The sequence below is a fragment of the Herpailurus yagouaroundi genome, unplaced genomic scaffold (assembly GCF_014898765.1).
Source record: "Herpailurus yagouaroundi ecotype Mexico unplaced genomic scaffold, PumYag 182, whole genome shotgun sequence".
In the NCBI taxonomy this organism is placed as follows: domain Eukaryota; kingdom Metazoa; phylum Chordata; class Mammalia; order Carnivora; family Felidae; genus Herpailurus; species Herpailurus yagouaroundi.
Window position 1 is genome coordinate 49,001,094 of NW_024412413.1, and position 20,124 is coordinate 49,021,217.

At 39.2% G+C, this 20,124-nt stretch overlaps 1 long non-coding RNA gene across 3 annotated transcripts in view; it reads right to left on the bottom strand.

The window, feature by feature from the left end:
• Positions 1–10,791: 10,791 nt before the first annotated feature.
• Positions 10,792–20,124, bottom strand: part of LOC121040777 (uncharacterized) — a 159,333-nt gene continuing 150,000 nt past the window's right edge. For 2 of the 3 annotated variants that reach the window (XR_005795431.1, XR_005795432.1), the window contains one exon: positions 16,641–19,971. This is a non-coding gene — a long non-coding RNA (uncharacterized LOC121040777). Of the gene's footprint in view, positions 12,819–16,640; positions 19,972–20,124 lie in introns of those variants that run through there. The other variant, XR_005795433.1, reaches the window with a different exon arrangement.

Genomic DNA, 20,124 nt, shown 5'->3' on the forward strand with positions numbered 1-20,124 from the left:
GTCGGTTGAGCGTCTGACTTCAGCCAGGTCGTGATCTAGCGGTCCGTGAGTTCGAGCCCCGCGTCGGGCTCTGGGCTGATGGCTCAGAGCCTGGAGCCTGTTTCCGATTCTGTGTCTCCCTCTCTCTCTGCCCCTCCCCCGTTCATGCTCTGTCTCTCTCTGTCCCAAAAATAAATAAACGTTGAAATAATGTTTAACTTACAGATTTAAGGGAAATTTGGATAAGCAATTTTCATATATTGAAATATAAGATGAGCACACTGATATTTGCTTTTTTCATACATTCTAGTGTACTTTCTCACGTACAAGTTAACTCACGAAGGTAAAGGCTTATACACGAATTCAAAGTGTGGGGTTTTTTCCTCTACCTTTTCCATTTCACTGATTTTTGTTTGTTTGTTTGTTTTGCTTGAGTCTGTGTTTGTAGGTGAATATAAGTGAGCTGAGGACAGTTAATTAACAAGCATTTATTGGATAGCCATTATGTACATAATGAATAAAAAATGTACAGCATCTGGGGTGAAAAAAGAGAGAAAACAAGATATAGTCATGGTTCCTGGGAAACAGAATGTAAATAGGAAGAAACTGAGTGAGAAGAAACACAAAATGATATAAGAAGTGTGCAATAATTTAGAACATATTAAATGTGGGGTGCCTGGGTGGCTCAGTCGGTTAAGCGTCCGATTTTGGCTCAGGTCATGATCTCACAGTTGGTGGGTTTGAGCCCCACGTGGGGCTCTGTGCTGACAGCTCGGAGCCTGGAGTCTGCTTCAGATTCTGTGTCTCTCTCTGCCCCTCCCCCACTCACGCTCTGTCTCTCTCTCTCAAAAAAAAACATTAAAAACAAAAACAAAAAACAACAAAAACCCCAGAAACAAAGAAAAAGAACATATTAAATGTGTCACCAATAGGAGAATACAGAGTGAATGATCCAAGCAGAACTGGGCCAGTCTTAGAAAACTGCCTTCAGTTGGTGAATGTTGAACCAAAATTTGAAATTGGGTTTAGACGAGGATTAATGGAGAGGAGTGAGATTGATTTCTTTGGGGTTGTGCGAAGTATGGGTGCCGGGGTGAGTACAAGGGGATTCCCAGTAAAGGTGAACACATATCTCTAGTGACTTGGGAAAGGATTTAAAGAAGTGAATCTGGAAAGATAAATTTAAATGCACAATCTGTGACCCAAATTTTTTCAACGAATCCTTTCAAAATGTTACAGAAGGCTTGTTGTTTGAGAAGAACTGTGTATTTGTTCTGTATGAAACAGCTTGAAATGATGATAATGGATAGCAGAGCTTAAATATATGATAAGTAGCAAATGTATACATATTTATTATCATATACTTAACAAATGAGTGTAAAATATGAATGTCTTATTTCTCTAAGCTGAAAAGTAATTGAAATAACATGGACACTTTCGGACGATATGTATTTCTCAGATGTGCAGATGTACATATAAAAGGCTGCTGTGATGAGTTCTTGACTAGGAGTCTGTAGACTGGGTTTCAGATCTCCGCTTTATTTATTAATACTTCTGTAACTTGGATAAGTTGCTTAAATATGTTGAAAGTCAATGTTACAGTGTTCTGTGAGGATCAAATAAGATAATGTATGTGAAATTACCTGGCATATGGTAGGCACTCAATGTGTTTTTATTTCTTTACTGTTTTCTTTAAGAAGCAATGGGTCTTTTCGGAGAAAGTTGCTTACAGCTTTCCCAACCCTTGCAGGGTGGGAACATAGATGAATGTGGAACATGCTTTGATTCATATTTTAAGTAAAGGGTGAAGCATGTCTTTTATATTTTTAATGGAAGGAGTCAGGAAACTCTATACCTCTAAACTTCAGCCAGTTTTCTGGAAACGGGTCTGGGTGAAAATAGACCCACTCGTAGCCAATCAAAAGGACTGGCCTTTATTGCACAGAGCAAACATTTACAAAAGTAGCTTTTTGCCTCCTCATTGAGCTTAATTTATTGCAGAAAATTTGGAAAATCCAGAATGTAAAGAGCATCTATAATCTCATTAGTTACAGAGAACCATTGGCGTATTTCCTTCAATCTCTTTTATACAACATAAACCTCAATTGGAATCAACTGTATGTATCTTTTGTAGCCTGATTTTTTTCATCTTACACTGTATAGAAAGCATATTCTTAGGTCACTACACAGAAGATTTTTCTGAAAACATACTTTTGCATGGTTATGTAGTATAACCTACAGTATGGTTCTACCGATAATTTATCTAATTATTCCCTATTTTTAAGGCTGTTTAGGATATCTACCATAATACATATCACTGCAATGATTATCAGTATACCTAAATCTCTGATTATTTCTTTGAAATAGATTTCAAGAAATGGAATTATTACATCACAAAGTATAAACACCTTTAAGCCTCTTAACTCACAATGAGCATCGTCCTATGGAAAGGTTGTACCAATTTTATGCTCCTCTTACCAGTGTGTGACACTCAGCATTTCCCAGAACCCTTGCTGCAGAGCATTTCTACAAAGACTTCCTTCACAAGTGGTTGCCATGTCCATCTGTGCTGATTAATTTCTGGAAACCTCTGTTAATGGTTTTTTTTTTTTTTTTCCCAACGTTTATTTATTTTTGGGATAGAGAGAGACAGAGCATGAACGGGGGAGGGGCAGAGAGAGAGGGAGACACAGAATCGGAAACAGGTCCAGGCTCTGAGCCATCAGCCCAGAGCCTGACGCGGGGCTCGAACTCACGGACCGCGAGATCGTGACCTGGCTGAAGTCGGACGCTTAACCGACTGCGCCACCCAGGCGCCCCTGTTAATGGTTTTTTATTAACAATCATTGCCATTGTACCCGAGGCTTTTCATTTCTTCTTTATCTTCATTATAACCTACATGTTTCCTTTTACAGTGTTTTCTGAAAAACAGCAAAGCAGTACATGTGCTAATAAAACTAAAATCAAGATTTAATTTCTTAGATAAATTCGAGGCAGGATGACAAACTCAGACTTGTGGGAAGACTGGATGGATGGTTGCCTGGCAAATACTTCATGAGTCATTGTTTTTAAAACCTCCAGAGCCAGGAAGAAAGGGCTGATTAGCTGGGATGAGTTATCATATTCCCATTTCATATATTTCTGGAAATAGTACAGTTTTGTGAATGTGTTAAATGATCCCAAATTAATACATGATGATAGAAGCAGAAGATGAGCTGATTTAGGCAAATGTGGCCCCATGACCTAGTCATGAACTTTTCTCAAGTGGGGGGGAACAGTCCTTTTCCAGCAGTCCCTTAGGCATTTGTATTTATATGTGTACATGTCTGCTCCCTCACTGGCTGGTAGAGTTCCCTGAGATGGAGAATAAGTGTTTTCATCTTTGTTTTACGGCTCAGACTAAAGAACATTAGCCATAATAGAATCATGTAGATGAACAATTCCCTGGTGGCTGGCTAGAAAAGGAATTTTCGAGCATAGTAGCAATGAAAGAAATCTCAAAGGACATTATTAAAATATTTGAATATATAAAAATTTAAAATGTGTCCACACTACTCCCTGCTCCATAAATGCCTAAGCTCACAAATGAACTTAAATGTCAAAACAAGTAGGGGAAAATATTTTTAGTAAAATTGACAGCAAGGGATTTAATGCCTTTAATATATAAAGAACCCATAAACATCAATAAGAAAAAATATTGAGCACAATAGTTAAATGGGTAAAGGACATAAATACATAAAAAAGAAAAGAAAGAAAAGAAAATAGAAATGACTAATAAATATTAAAAATGCCCAACTTCAGGGGCTCCTGGGTGGCGCAGTCGGTTAAGCGTCCGACTTCAGCCAGGTCACGATCTCGCGGTCCGTGAGTTCGAGCCCCGCGTCGGGCTCTGGGCTGATGGCTCAGAGCCTGGAGCCTGTTTCCGATTCTGTGTCTCCCTCTCTCTCTGCCCCTCGCCCGTTCATGCTCTGCCTCTCTCTGTCCCAAAAATAAATAAAAACGTTGAGAAAAAAAAAATGCCCAACTTCACTTTTTTTTCCAAAAAAATTTTTTATTGTGGTAAAATACACATAACATAAAATTTACCATCTTAACCATTTTTAAGTGTATAGTTCAGTGTCCAGCTTCACTTTTAATTGAAGAAATACAGAATAAAAAAATCAGATATCGTTTTTGATCATTAGATAAAAGATTCTTTTTCAGTCTTAAGAATGATAAGCCTGGCAAAGGCAGAATGAATAGCAATGTATTTTGGTGCAACCTATCTGGAAAGCAATTTGGGAATATGTATCAAAAACTTTAAAGATGTTCATACTCTTTGATGTAAGAATCCCAATTTTAGAAATCTATCTGAAGGAAACAATCTGAAATGTGAGTAAAAGCGTTTATAGTACATAATGCTACTTACCTTGACAAAAATAGTAGAAAAATTTAAAAGTGCAATAGTAAGATTTAATCAAATAAATTTTGGTATAGCCAGCCAATAGATTATTTACACATCATTTAAAATGTCAATGGAATTTTTTTTAAACATGGAAAATGCTTGTAGTTTGAAGTGAAAAGTATAAAATACTCATTTATGCATGCAGGCATATCTGCATAGAAAAATTACTAGAAAGAAATATACCAGCCTATCAGCAAGAACTATTTCTGGATAGTAGAATTCCATGTAACTTCGTTTTCATCTCCTTCATATGTATTTTTGAGCTTTTCACAACAAAAATGTACTACAAGTAGAAAGCCAGTTGTTAAAGAAAAGCAAGGAATGAGCAACACGTGGAAGAAGGTTCTTTTTAATTCAGGAGACATTTGAAAGCTATATGCTGTGGAGAAGAGTGGAGAGGGACAGGTTAAAGGTCTAAGAAGAGGCTTTACTGTGGGTGAGGTCCTGGGGCACAGGGTTGGAGGAGACCTGGGGAGGAACCTCCTCTACCAAGAACTGAAGGAGAAGGATGCAGACAGGTTAGTCACCGGCAGTAAGGAGGTGGAGAGATTCTTGCTTGATGACTATGACTTTCCCTGAAGGAGAAAACAAGTGAGATTCTCTGCTGGGCATCTTTGGTGAAGCTTGAGAAAAGTGAGCAGAATTGAAATTGCCACTGAGCACAAAGGAAGGACCTTATGTGTTATTTATCCTCAAAACCTGCTCCGTATTCTTATCTTCTGATCAGTGATTGGCATCAATGATCCAAGACAGAAACCTGGAAGTCATCCTACCCATTCCTATTGATTAATAAAGTTCTCATAGTTCAATCCCCTAATTATCTCTCGAACCAATCTTCTCTCCACCTCCTCTCCATCTTCTTGCTTGATCTATTGCAGATTCTAAACTGGTCTCTCTAGGCTCCTTTGTATCCCCATCTTTCAAAAATCCAATTAGGGATGTTGTCATACTTCCATTTAAAATACTTCCTAGTCTTCAATTGCCTTTAGGATAAAATCCAAATTCTGTTCCAGGATGTACAGGGCACTTTGACCTGGTTCTTGTACCTTTTCAACTTTATTTTTTTCCCCATCATTTGTCTGTCCATCCATCCATCCATCTATGTGTCCATCTATTCCATTCCATTCCAATCCATCCATCCTTCTATTTGCAAGTGCCAACAGTATGCTGGAAACCAGGTAGGCTAAGTGCTAGGGAAGCAATACAAAGAAGTCTAGATGTGGTGTCTGCACAAGAGCAACTTACAGTCTGGGGAGGTAAATAGACATAAATATGTGTGATACATGTTATACTTATCACAATGTGCTAAGGATGCAGTGAAGGCACAAGGGAATGACTGTCAGGTCTCTGAGGCAGGGATTGGTAGGGAGATGGAATCAGAAAAAGTTTCACAGAGGATAAGACCCTTGAACTGAATCTTGACAGGTAAGTAGATTTTTGGTTCCTCCCTTTCTCCTCCACCTTCTCCTCCTCCTTCTTTGGTGAAAATGGAGAAAGGTGCTTCAGGTAGAGGCATTAATATGAACGAAGACATGGAAGTATGACACAGTTAGTGGCATTGGTGGACCTGCATGTTTGGTATATCTGTAGCACAGAGTGCAAGACCCTGTGTGTGTGTGTGGGGGGGGGGGGGCGGGGGAGGCAAGCAGTGGAGGAGGATGTGTAGTAAGAAAAAGAGACTGGAGAAGAAGGAGGCAGAGGTCAGATGGTGGAGTTCTAGGCTCTGTCCTGAAGGCAATGGAAAATAATTGACAGGGTTTAGATGGAAGGGTAACAAAATTAGATTTGGGATTTTAAAAGATCTGATTGGCTATAATGTGGACAATGGATTGGAGGGGTGTAAGATACTGGAGGCAGTGAGGCCTTTTTGAGGTTGCTATTTAGAAGGGAGATGATGAAGGTCTCAGGGCTGAACTAAGGAAAGAAAGTGGAATGTTTCCGAAATGCTAAGGAGGTATTATGTTCTCTAGCAATGCTTCTCCAACTCTGAGTTCCTGAACTGGTGGCGGTCTGTGTACTGTTTGTTACCAGTCTTCTGGGAGAGAAATACAGAAAGTGGCAATAAGCATGTAGAAATTTTTGTAGCAGGTTAAAGGAGTAATTTTGTATCTGTTAAATGTAATAATGAAAAAAATGGACTTGTATTTTGTAGATCTTTGCTTTTTATTTCATTTGTCTGCTAATTAATTTTTATTGTATTTTATAAAAGTATTGGGCCCATATATGGGCAAGCAATACAAAGTGGACCTCACCACGGTTGGTTGAGAGGTACTCATCTGCAGGACTTGGTAACTGAGTGAATGTGGGAATAGGTGGAAGGAGGGGAATAAGATGACTCTCGCGTTCTGACAACTGGGTGTGATGGTTATAGAAAGTTAAAGAAGTGCCATTTTGGGGGAAAGAGGGTAACCCCCCACTTCCCCGTTATTTTGGGTTACGGTGATATTTTTAAAAATCCATTTGGGGAAGCATGTTATAATCTTTCATGCATCTTGGGTTTTGCATGCACTTTTTCTCTATCAATAACATTCCTTACTCCCTTCTTCACTTGACTAATTTAAAGACAAATGTTTCAGAAGCATTTTTGTATCATCAGCATTGGGCTAAATGCCCAACTCATTCATTATTTCATTTAATCTTCACAATAGCCCTGTGAAGGAGGGATCTCATTTTGTAGATGAGAAAACAGGTTTGGAGAGGCTACGTGACTTGCTCAAGGTCACCCAGCTGGTAAACTGGTAGAGCTGGGCTAAGAACTCAAGAAATCCAATTCAAGAACACATATGCATATTGTCTAGTCAAGACTCAGTGTAACTGTTGCTTCTTCTAGGAAGCCTTCCCTGCTGTCTTTACTTATGGGTACATCTTCTGCATTTCCACAAGACACATGCACGCATCTGTCTCCATCCTGGCACTTGTCATGCTCAATTAGAAGCTTTCATTCATTTGTTGTTGTTTCCCTAAACCGGGCACTACTTGAGGGAAGGAAGGATTCCTTACATCTCTGATTCCTCAATCCAGAGCCTCGCGGCCAGTATTAAGTAGGAGCTTGGTAAATGTCTGTTGAATAAATGGAGGTGTGAGAAAACATGGTATTTTATTGGGGGATGTTTGAGGAGGACAGAAAATAGAGAGTATGGGCTAAATCTAAACAAGTAAACTGGGGCAGATCATGAAGATTGCTACATTTTGGGTTTAGGAATTTGCAAACAGCAGTCACAGAATCCTTTATCCTTTTCACCTCCATAGATACCATACTTTTCAATGTTGTAGCTCTGTACTGGGGACACTAATCAGTGATGTGTCAGTACATGTTTAACAGCTATCTCCTCCCTCCCTTTCCCTACAAAAATCCCTGATTTGTTGTGCTTTTTGATTTCCATGGTGTACATGCTCCTGTAATGGCCAATTTCAAGCTACCAATGTGATGCTAGTCAACATGAAAGTGGGAAGAGATTCACAGTTTTGATGCCAAGATAAAATATTCCACCACACGGTTACAATAGACACAAAGCACCTCAAGACCACAGCTAATAGTAAAATGTAGTGAATTAGGAAGGGAGGAGTTTGGAGAGTTTATTACCTGTTTTTAATACGTCTTTAATGATACCTTTATATAATTTAATTTTTAATAGCGGCCGTGTTTAACCTCTGGCTTACAAAATTCCTTGAGTTTTAACAGTTGGCTCTTCTGAGCTGATGTGAGGTGACACCACTGTCACTAATCTCTTTATCTATAGATTCATTCAAGCCCAATTCGTGGGCCTAATTTTATTCGTAAGGAGGTCCCTATAAGAGGTTCTGGGTCAGTAGCTTTTTGAGGTAGTATTAGCTCCCTTGTAATCTGCTCTAATCTTTGTGATCTGGTTCCTGAGTACCCGAGTTTTGACCTTGTTTTGCAACAAGCAACATGCCCTACAGATACCACCATCCTTGTAGAGACTGCTTCTTGTCCCGAATGCTAGTTTCCCTCTCCAGGTGGAGTTGATCAAGGTGTACAAGTTACATGTGGACTGCTTGCTTGGACTGTCACTTGCTACATTTTATTCTATTGCTTACCTGCCCCACTACTGCTTAAATACGTGCCCTGGTTTGCAAGGAAGTTTGGACTTGCTTTGAATTCTAGTACATGGTTCTTCTATCCTGCTCATCCTCTTAGTTTTGGATCTACTTTTGGGCTCAAGATTCTGTATTCCTTTGGCCTTACTCCATGATCTGATTACAGGGATGTCTGGCTTCCTGACTTTGGCCTAGCCAACCACAGCTCAAATTCAAATGCTGATAAATAGCAACATGAGAAAATGAGCTAATTGAAGGAGGTCTTACAATTTTGTTGTTATCAATATCTGTCAATAGTTGCCAAAACCCTGGTTGCCTTACTTGCAAACAGTTCCTGGAGAGTCAAGACCCTGGGAATTTTTGAAGGGTGCTTAAGTTAACATAATGGAGCCAAGGAAACAATCAAAAGGCAGCTCTCCACCAGCTATCAATTCAAAGAAGGTTCAGAGGAGATTGAGTGAACATGTGGGTCTTTTACAGATTGAGTTTCTCCTTGCTATAGCCCATAGGAAAGGCATATGGGATAAATCTAGACTAAGCACTAGACGTTTTTGAAATAAAAGACACTATACTCATGCATAGTCTTATACTTATTTGCTATTTGAACCTAATAAAATCAAGGCTCTTCATTAAGAAGGGGTTTGGTATTTCTCTTAATGTTCAATAGATATTAACACTGGTAACCTAATATTGATACAAAACTAATTTTAATAGATTTCAGTCTTAAATACCATTGAATGATCTGGGGATCAACTTGAGAAAAACCACAAGGAGAAAAGCATGTTAAAAACTTCAGCTGGTTCTCTCAGTGGGAATAAACACCTTTAGTTGGTAGTTTAGGACTCATGCTGTTGGTCAGAGGTGAAGAACTGCCCCTGTGCCTCAGGCTTCATTGATGCTTTGCACCTGCTTAGGGGTAGCTGGGGCAGTTCCCAGTCTAGGAAAAGGTCTCCGAGCTTATCACTGAACAAAATAAATCCTTACTAATTCCAAAAGTGTTTGGTTTTTCCACACTCTAGGAGAGTAGCTGTGTTTAATGACATAGTAAAAATCTGCCCTGGAACAGGAAGTTGGTTTTCTGGAGAATATTTTCATTCTCAGACTTTTTCCATAGAAAGAGAATTACCTTAAATCTTTTCCCGGATAAGGTAGGGTTAGAAACAAATATTCCAAGAAATACATCAACAATGGAGTGAATTTGGAGAGCTTGGTGTCTTACCTTTTCATCAAAGAAAGTGATGCCAAGCAAGCCAGGCTTCATGGGCATGTGGCCCATGAAGTTGCATAGAGTCCTATGCTGAGAAAGGCTCCAACTTAGCCTAACACTGCTGCCATTTTGGATTTCTATGTTTCTGAACAAGGCCCCCCGCATTTTCATTTTTCACTGGGCCCTGCAAGTGAGGTAGCTGGTCCTATTGACAAAAGAGGTGGAATTAGGCTTTCAAAGAGGATTTTTTTTTTTCCTGCAAGGGTGCCCCAGGATAACACTGAAAACATGCCTTGAAAAAAAGAATGATAATTTTTATTTATCCAGCTAGGCAAGACTTCACTGAGAATGCCACAAATGGTGTTATAAACATCCAAGTGTGTCTAACAGCCTACATTTATATACCACATCGCCTCATCCTTCATTCCCCATTTTGCAGTTCAGGATACGAGACACGGATAGGATAAGAAAATCATCAACAGTCCTTTCTACTAAATGGAGTAATGACATTGGTGTTAAAAGATGCTTCGTAGTATCTCTGGTTATTCTAGTTATTACTCTTGAATTCAGAGAAAACTGATGAGCTAGGGCCCTTCGCAGGCCTAAGCCAATGTGCATTTGGAAGCTAATAGTGAATTGCACTATAGAACAAAATACATTCTCTCCTCTGGAACATCAAGTACTGACAATTTTATTAGGGAGAAAGTACTAAATAGAACACAGTTTAGTGTCTCCTAACTGACATTCGATTTTGACTCAAACATTTTTAACTACACTACTAAGCTTATGTGTTAGAGGCAACATTTTCATCCTTAGAAATTTATCCTATACTTTATTCCTTCCAGGGAATTGAAGATTTGCCTTATGCTTGTTGGATACATTATGTGATCCTATAAAGCCATTTTCAAATTACCTCGACTTTATTTTCAAAAATCTTTGTAGGTACCAAGGGCGCCTGGGTGGCTCAGTTGGCTGGGTGTCCACCTTCGGGTCAGGTCATGATCTGGTGGTTTGTGGGTTCGAGCCCCACATCAGGCTCTGTGCTGACAGCTTGGAGCCTGGAGCCTGCTTCGGATTCTGTGTCTCCCCCTCTCTCTGCCCTTCCCATGCTCATGCTCTGTCTCCTCTGTCTCTCAATAATAAGTAAAGGTCAAAAAAAAATTAAAAAAAAATCTTTGTAGGTATCAGACCATATTGGTTCGAGGATGGGCTCTATCATCTCATTTTCTGGTCTTTAGGTTTGCGTCTATACTAAAGATAATAAAAACAGACACCTCCCGTAGTTGCCACAAGAGTAGGAAGTACCCAGCACTTTCTAGAACATACTTTAGAACATAGTTAGAACTCTGTATATATGAATAATTATTTCATTTATGAAAACTCATACAGAATAGTACAGTAGGTGGATCTTGGGGGTATAACATCTCTAAGCTTCACTTTCTTCAGCATAAAATAAAGTTAATAACAACCATCTCACAGGGTGTTATAAGGATTAAATAGGATAACGTGTAAGAAGTGCTTAGCACAGGGCCTGGCATATCATCCTAAGTCTTACTAAATAGTATCTTCTATTATTCTATTTGAATTTTCTCTCTGTAATGTAGGTCTAGGTAATTTCCCAGTGAAATTTGGGACACGGTATAAACTACTTTATTTTTAATAATATTTTTCATCTTTTTCTTCTCCATAGGTTGCATTCTGTTAGGAGAAGGAGGTAAATGTTGGCTTTCACTATACAGTAATACTTTTCTGTATGAATTATGCATTTTAAAAATAAACTCTGGAAAGACATGTTGGTCTTTTTCCAGTGATCCTTTTATAAAGGGCTATTAAAATAACACATAAAAGAAATAACATTCATTCATTATTAATACCTTGTAGCAGTGATTACATCAGCTCAGTCTGGCCATCGATCGGTCCTCAAAGCCCTCAATTCACCCGGAACTCAAGGAGCAGACAACAGAGGGAAACCAAACAGCACATCTTCTCCCATGTCCTCCAGAACCTGTTCCATCAGTGAGGGCCTCCTTCTCCTGCCCCTTCAGCCCTTCTTCTCCATTCGTTCCTTTTCCTCTACCCCCCGGTGTGGTCAGGCCTTCTTAAACAAGAAACAAAATAATTTTTCTCTCAAACTTGTTCCTCCCTTGAAGTACCTTGCCCTTTTCTTTGACTGCTAAACTTATGATAAAAATGGTCTTTACTTCCTTAACATCTGTCACTTTTCACTCTCTTCTTTCACCCCTATGACTTTCTGGAAACAGTTACCTTGAAAACATTAAGAACTTCCTAATCATCAAGGCTTTTGACCTTTTCTTTGTCTTCATTCTTCTTGACCTGTTTGAAACATGTGATACTGTTGAAATTTTGACTATCTCTTAGAGTCTGGGACACTGTTCATACTTTTCTGGACATTTGTGTCTTGGTTTATTCATAGGAAACAGCAATGATGCCAACTTTGCAGAATGTTGTGAGGATAACACGAGGTGTTATTGTTAACATGTATAGCAATCAGTAAGTTTCACCTGACAATCTCATTTACCCCCAGGATTCTAAGTCTTATACTACATAGATGACTCCTACATCTATATTTGTGTTTTGATCTTTCTCTAGATATTCATTCTTCCTTTTCAACCTCTATTTTTACCTATAATAATAACATCCTGGGTGGTTAGAGCTGGGTGAGTTCTTAGAGAGACTATTCTCAACTTACAGTGGAAGAAATAGTGTGCAGAGGAAATGGTTTGGGCTGCAGGGTCAGTAAGGATGGCTTTAGCTTCAAATAACAGAAATCCCAATGTAATTGGTTTAAATGTGTGATCTACCATAACAAGAAATACAAGAGTATGGCATGTGAGGGTTGGTTAGTGTAGAATTTCAATGATAGCATCACAGGCCCAATTTCTCTCTCTACTGGCTCTGCCATCCTCAGCACGTTGGTCTGTTCATAGGCCAGTTCCTTGTGGTGAGATGGGTGTGGTGGTTCCTAGTGTCCCATTCGTACCTGACAATGGCCATTGAAAGGACAGACCATCTTATCCAGTATAGCTCTTCTTAAGAGTGAGTGTTCACTAACCTGAAGCACACAGCCGATTGCCCTTCATACTTCATTGGCCAGGCTTGTGACATGCCCTGGGAATGGAAGATGTCATTGACTTAGACCAATTAGAATTTGCCCTCTGAGACTGAGTCCAGCCTCCTCCAAAGCACATGGACTATGATGTTGGGTTAATACAGAAACTAAATCTGGTTTCTTTGAGATTAGAAAGGAAGAAGGTACAGTGGAAAATGAATGTTGGGCCAGCTCCCACAGTGTCTGTCACCATCTCCCAGGAAGTCAGTGGCAAGTGCCACAACCTGAACTCAGGTTTCCTGATCTGTACCCAACTCTCTTCCAATAATTCCTACTGCCTCTCAACATTGGAGCCAGACTCAACACGTCCACCATCTAACTGTTCACCTTTCTACTCAGACTTGCCCCTTATCACATTTTCTTATGTACTGACCATTTTCTTCTAAAGGTGGGCTACCATTTTCTCCCGTTAGCCATTTTTGACTTGTCTCCTTATTCTCCATAGTTCATTTCCTAAATCTTATTTAATCTCTCTATTAAAAAAAATCTCATACATTCACTGTTTTCTTTCCATCATTACTATTATCTCTGAGTGACATCTTTATTATATATGACTTGGATTATTATAATAGTCTGATAACTGATCTTCCTGAACTGCCTCTCTTTCCACCTCTCATTTACTCTTCAAATCATTGCTATATTCATCTTCCTAAAATATTCTTCCTACCTTTGAAAAAACTTCTTTAGAAGGGTGCCCAATGAGACCAAGCTTTAATAGTTTTTTAAAATTAGAATAAGTTGTTATTTAAAAGTTGTCAGTAGCTTCTATTTCTAGTGTTAGAATTTATAAATTTCCTTGGGAAATTTATATCCTTTTACCTGAGAACAATCTCTAGAAATGGTTTCTTTTAGATAGATGTAAGGCAAATAAGATACCATTGTTTATTTTCTTTTATTTATTATTATTTTATATGTTTATTCATTTCCTGAGAGAGGGAGACAGAGTGTGAGCAGAGGAGGGGCAGACCTCCAGGCTCTGAACTGTCAGGACAGAGCCCAATGTAGGGTTCGAACCGTGAGATCATGACCTGAGCTAAAGTTGGATGAGCCACCCAGGCGCCCCTAGGTACCGTTGTTTACAGGAAAGTGTGTAACAGAACCTTTGTTTTATGTTGACAAATACTGCCCTTCTGGGAGGTTCCAAAAAAAAAAAAGATGGGTATATTTCCATAAGGTTCAAGAAGCCTTCTGGGAAGTAGTGGATAAAGCTATGATACTCTCCTTTTTGAAGTTTAATATTATTAGAAAAGTATCAGATGAATTAAAATGGACCCAACTTAGGTCATTTGGCAAAAACATCAAATTACTTTGAAAAGTAACTTATCGGGGCGCCTGGGTGGCGCAGTCGGTTGAGCGTCCGACTTCAGCCAGGTCACGATCTCGCGGTCCGTGAGTTCGAGCCCCGCGTCAGGCTCTGGGCTGATGGCTCAGAGCCTGGAGCCTGTTTCCGATTCTGTGTCTCCCTCTCTCTCTGCCCCTCGCCCATTCATGCTCTGTCTCTCTCTGTCCCAAATAAATAAATAAACATTGAAAAAAAAATTAAAAAAAAAAAGAAAAAAAAGAAAAGTAACTTATCATAATAGGAAGGATAATCCAGAGTGATGACCAAAGCCATATGCAAAATCTTAGAATAAGTTTGGGGAGGCCTGGTTCTAGAAGGGCCTGTCTGAGCTTAGTGGGGAGGCTTTAAAAATTGCTGCATGCATACATAAGCGTGTACACACACACACACACACACACACACACACACACACGAAGCCAAAGTCATAGAAGGGCAAATTTAAGGTCTAGTACTGAAGTGGCTTGGGGGGCGGTGTGTGGAGTTTCTAAGCTGTCCTAATACTGATGGAAGGCCATCTCCACTCATATTTGAGGAATTCTACCACCGCGGTGCTAGCAGCTATAAATCAGTACCTCATGTTTTTTGGGGGGGGGGATTCTGGGATTTTGGAGTCACAGTTGTCTTGAAATCAGGCAAGAAAAGATATGAAGCTATCTGGATTGGGAAGAAAGAAGTAAAACTCTCTTTATTCAGAGACAACATGATCATTTACACAGGACATCCTATGTAACCTACAAAAGAGCTCCCAGAATTATTGACTTTAGCAAGACTGTAGGATACAAAATTATATACAAAACTTCATTGGATTTCAATATATAGTACTAGCTATGAATAACCAGACATTGAAATATAAAAGTAACATAAAAATATAAAATATTTGGAGATTAATTTGAGAAAGAGTGTGAAAGATTGGTACATGGAAAATGATAAAACATTGGTGAGAGAAATTAAAGAAGATCAAAATACAGAGATATATTGTGTTTACAGATTGGAAGACTCAATATGGTTAGGAGAGCAGTTCTCTAAATTATTATATAGATTCAAAGCAATCCCAATCAAAAATCCCAGTGTTTTTTTTTTTTGGTAGAAATTAATAAGCTGATTCTAAAATTTATATGGAAATGCAAAAGATCTAGAATAGCTTAAATAATTCGAAATAAGAGAACCAATTTGGAGGACTTAACCTACCTTACTTCAAAGCTTTTTATAACACTTTAGTAACTAAGACAACGTGGTATTGGCATCAAGGTAGACAAATAGATCAATGGAACAGAATAGAATCCAGAAATAGACCTACACATATATGGTCAATTGATTTTTGACAAGCGTATTTAGATGAAAAGGATAGTTTTTTCAACAAATGATGCTACAACAATTAGATATTTATCTGCCAAAAAACCACATTTCCCCCCCAAACCTCTTCAATTCATATCTTGCACCAATACAAAAAAATGAACTCAACATGGATCATAGAGTTAAATATAAAACTATAAAACAAGAAGAGAACACAGAAAATCTTTGTGACTTGGCAAAGATTCCTTAAAGGCAAAAGCACAATGCATTAAAAAAAAAGATACATGGGACTTCAGCAAAATTAAGAACTTCTACTCTTTAAAGCTAAAGACTGGGGAAAATATTTGTACATCATATGTATGATAAAGGGCTTATACACAGAATGCGTAAAGAACTCTGAAATCTCAGTGATAATAATAATTTTTAAATGGACAAAAGTTTTGAGCAGATACTTCATCAAAGAAGCTATAAAAGTGGCAAATAAAAAAACATGAAAGGTTTTTACTCATTGGGGAAATGCAAATTAAAACCATAATAAGATATCACTACACACCTATTCGACTGTCCAAAATTAAAAAGCGGTGACCATGCCGACCTTTCTCAAGGACGTGGAACAACTGAAATTCTCATATACTGCTGGCAGGAATGCAAAGTGATATTCCATTTTGGCAAATAGTATGGCAGTTAATTAAAAAGCAACATAAACATACTAGGTGACTCAGCCACTTCATGGCTAGGCATTAATCTAGGAGAAATGGGGCGCCTGGGTGGCGCAGTCGGTTAAGCGTCCGACTTCAGCCAGGTCACGATCTCGCGGTCCGTGAGTTCGAGCCCCGCGTCAGGCTCTGGGCTGATGGCTCAGAGCCTGGAGCCTGTTTCCGATTCTGTGTCTCCCTCTCTCTCTGCCCCTCCCCCGTTCATGCTCTGTCTCTCTCTGTCCCCAAAATAAATAAACGTTGAAAAAAAAAATTAAAAAAAAAATCTAGGAGAAATGAAGGCATATGTTCCTACAAAGACTTGTATATGAATATTGAAAGTAGCTTTATTTGTAATAGCCCCAAACTAAAAACAATGCAAATGCCCATCAACATGGTGAATGAAGAAACAAATATGGCATATCCATATAATGGAATACCACTTACTAGCAAAAAGGAACAAACTATTGATACACCCAACAATATGGATGAATCTCAAAAAATTGTGTTGAGTGAAAGAAGTCAGACTAAAGAGTCAATAGTGTATAATTCCATTTATACAAAGTTCTTGAAAGTGCCAATTAACCTACAGTGGCAGAAAGCAGATCAACAATTGCCTAGCGATGGGGCAGGAGGAAGAGATTACAAAGGGGCACAAGGAAACTTTTGGGGGTGATTGATATGTTCATTATGTTGATTGTGGTGATGGTTTCATGGGTGTATACATATGTCAAAATTTACCAAATTATATGCTTTAAACATGCACAGTTAATTATATGTCAATTATACTTCAATAAAGCTGTTAAAAAAAAGAGATATTTTAAATAGGTAAAAATAGGTAATGTTTGAAATACTAGTTGTACCTAGTGAGTGTATATTTCTCCAACTGACTAACCTCCAAACCCTTGGATCTGGCATTTGCTTTCTGTGGTCCAATCTCAGGCTAATGCTCCTGCTGTATTTCCCACTGACATTTTGAATTTCAAAGGGGACTGTTTCCTCAAACGGTATTATCTTTTCTCATGCATTTCATTATCCTGGAATGGGCGGCCTACCATCTTCTGATCTCACATAGAGATAATCCTTCCTTCTTCTGAACCCCCATAATTCTTTGTACTTTATGGCACTCATCATATTCATCTTTATATTATAGCTTATAAATACATTTCTTACCTCCCCTATAACAGTAAAAGATTCTTGAAGTTAGTGACCCGTGTATTTATTATTCGTCCTAATACCATAATGGTGTCTTAGAGAATATCTTATAAATAGTAAATGTATGTATGTAGTTGTTTAACTGAGGATTTTTTAATACTGCTCAAAGACTAAACAACATTTTATTGTGCTTAAAAAATATGAAACTTTTCCTAATTGTGATGTATGCAATCTTTGTTCACATAAGATTGGGGAATATTTTTCCTTTGTTTAGGTTGTTTAATCTCTCAATCTATTGTGAATACCTGTGTTTATCATCTTTAAGACATTTCTCATTACCTGAGTACCAGAAACTATTGTTTGTAGTAGATTTGTAATTGTTCAAAGATCTCCCACATAATGTACAAGGGTTGGGCAAAATGGCATATAGATTCAATGATTATAAAGAAAATAACAAAAGTCTGTTTCTGGAACATCTTTTTCTATTTTTGACCCCATGTTGAAATAATGAAACCCAAGTCCTATCTAAGAAATAGGCCAGTGATAAAACCTAAGAATAATTTTGTTGCGGAGTTAAAGTGAACAAGAAACTGGGCTAAGAGGAAAGCTTTACTTCAGTTTCAAATATCGGAAAAAACTGGGAAATTGGATAAAAGGAGTTCAGGAAATTGTACTGGATGAAAATGATGTTTTGTATTTGTTCTAACGTGAAAACATCTATTTCCCTCACACAGAGATGGATACGTAATGGTCTCAAATCTAATGGAAGTGCTCATTTCCAGGGGTATTGTAGTTCTGAAATGGGTTTGTTTGAGGATTCTAGGTCTAATTTCATATCATTAAACTCTGAAATTACAGAAGCCTTTCCAAAGTAATCCTTGAGCCTCAAAACGGCCTCATGGTGCACCACGAGCGTGTTGTGTACAAAGTCTGAAGGGCTTGTAATACAATCCTCCTTCTGGTAGCGACCAGTGCTGTGCTCGGTTCTTGCCTTTCCCATGGGCTGCATTTCTCAGTGTCAGAGCTCAGCCCGGGTGCTGGAGTGGCAGCCGCTAAAGGTTTCCAAAGCCGATAACAGGGCAGAGGTGACAATGTCAGGGTTTGGATGAGACCTGGGTTTGAATACTAGTTCCACTACATATGAGCTCTGTGGCCCGGATCCAGCCTGCTCGCTTCCTGAGCCTAAATGTCCCCATCTGCCAAAAGGGTACCATGAATGTCAAGACCTAGCATGGTGCCTCGACACGTGTGCGTGTGGTTAGTTTCATTAGCAACGAGAAATTGTCTTAGTTTTACTTCAAGAAAATAGTCTTAGCCTCGTGCTAAGGATAATTTTAGAAAACAAGAGTGTGAATGTGGGCATTTTTCTTAGAAACAGTTCTAGAGGAAATTTGGTGGCTGTGTATCTAGTGTTAAAAGGCCTACCCAACCTTGTCTAAGAGTCACAATGTCAATGCCTTCAAACAGATACACAAATGGTGTTATGGAGCCCCAGATATTGTCCACTCCATTCACTGTGGGCAGGAAGAGGGTCTATTTTTAAGGGGACAGAAGAAGACCGTAACTGGCTAAAAATAGGGTTCTCCTGTCTTCCGTCTGTCACTTTCACCCTTCATTTTTCTGTCCACCCCCATGTTTCCTAAAGTCTCCTTATCATCTCTGTTCACTTTTCCCTCCTCTTTCTCTACTCTAGAAATGGTACATGTTATGAAAGAGAAAATTCTTGACACCATCCCCAGAAAGTCAGTGGTGGGGGTAATGCATTTTTAATCCTGAACACCTGGCCTCCTTTTATTTGGCTGCCAGAATGAGGAGGTTTTTTGATTATTCAAAGAAGTCCTTTTGCTGGTGTTCACAAATGACTAAAAAGGTTAATAAATTTCAGAATCTGCCTGGTAATCCAGGGAGATAGAACTCTGCAAACACAGACTTTTCCTTTTAGGTTGAATCTGACATTATGAAAAGCTCCCCGTCTCTTTCCACACTCGAAGTATTTATCCAGGCGTTAAACACTGAGCAGCAAAAGCGTAGCAAGGGAGCTAACATTAATTGTGGGTCCACTTTGCAGAAGGTTTCTCACATTATCTCATGTAGTCTTTGTGACAATCCCGGGGGGCAAGCATCACCATTTCCATATTTCATAGGTGAGGGCGCCAGGGGGCTTCAACATGCCCTGCCGGGGAGGGACTTGCTCCAGTGCAGTTTCCCTAAGCACTGGTGACCCCTTGCAAGATTTAGCCATCGTCTGCAGCTGATCCCCTCACCCCAGTCGTGGTATCCTGCTGTAACACCTTGATACAAGTGCTCTTCACGCACCATGCAGTGCCAATTATGGCAACACGTAGCTCCCAATTTCAACCACCGTGTGTGGCCAGTCAGCTCTTGGGGTGTCAAGGGCAGAGTCCATCTTTCTAGGGAAGAGGGCTTTGAAATTGACATCCCCTCCCTCAGCAGTGCAAGCACAGCATCTGTGTCCCCGAATCTCTTTCATCTGCTCTGATTACACAGAGGCAGGTCTGCAAGTCCCTTATGTTGGCTGGGGTGGTGAGGCAGTGTGTGTGGGATGATGGCGGGTGGTAACGCCAGTTACCTGTCAGTGGTGCCTCTCAGTAAAGGCGGCAGGGCAGCAGCAGGAGTACTTGGTGGTTTTGGTCTTCAGTTATGATTCTGAGAAAACGAGAACATCATTTACACATAGATTATCAAACTGAATCCTTTTAACAACTCTGTGAGGAAGGTTCAATTATGATCCCAGGGTAATGTAGTGATTACGAATAAATACGGGCTTGGGTTTGAATCACTGCTCTGATACTGTCAGTG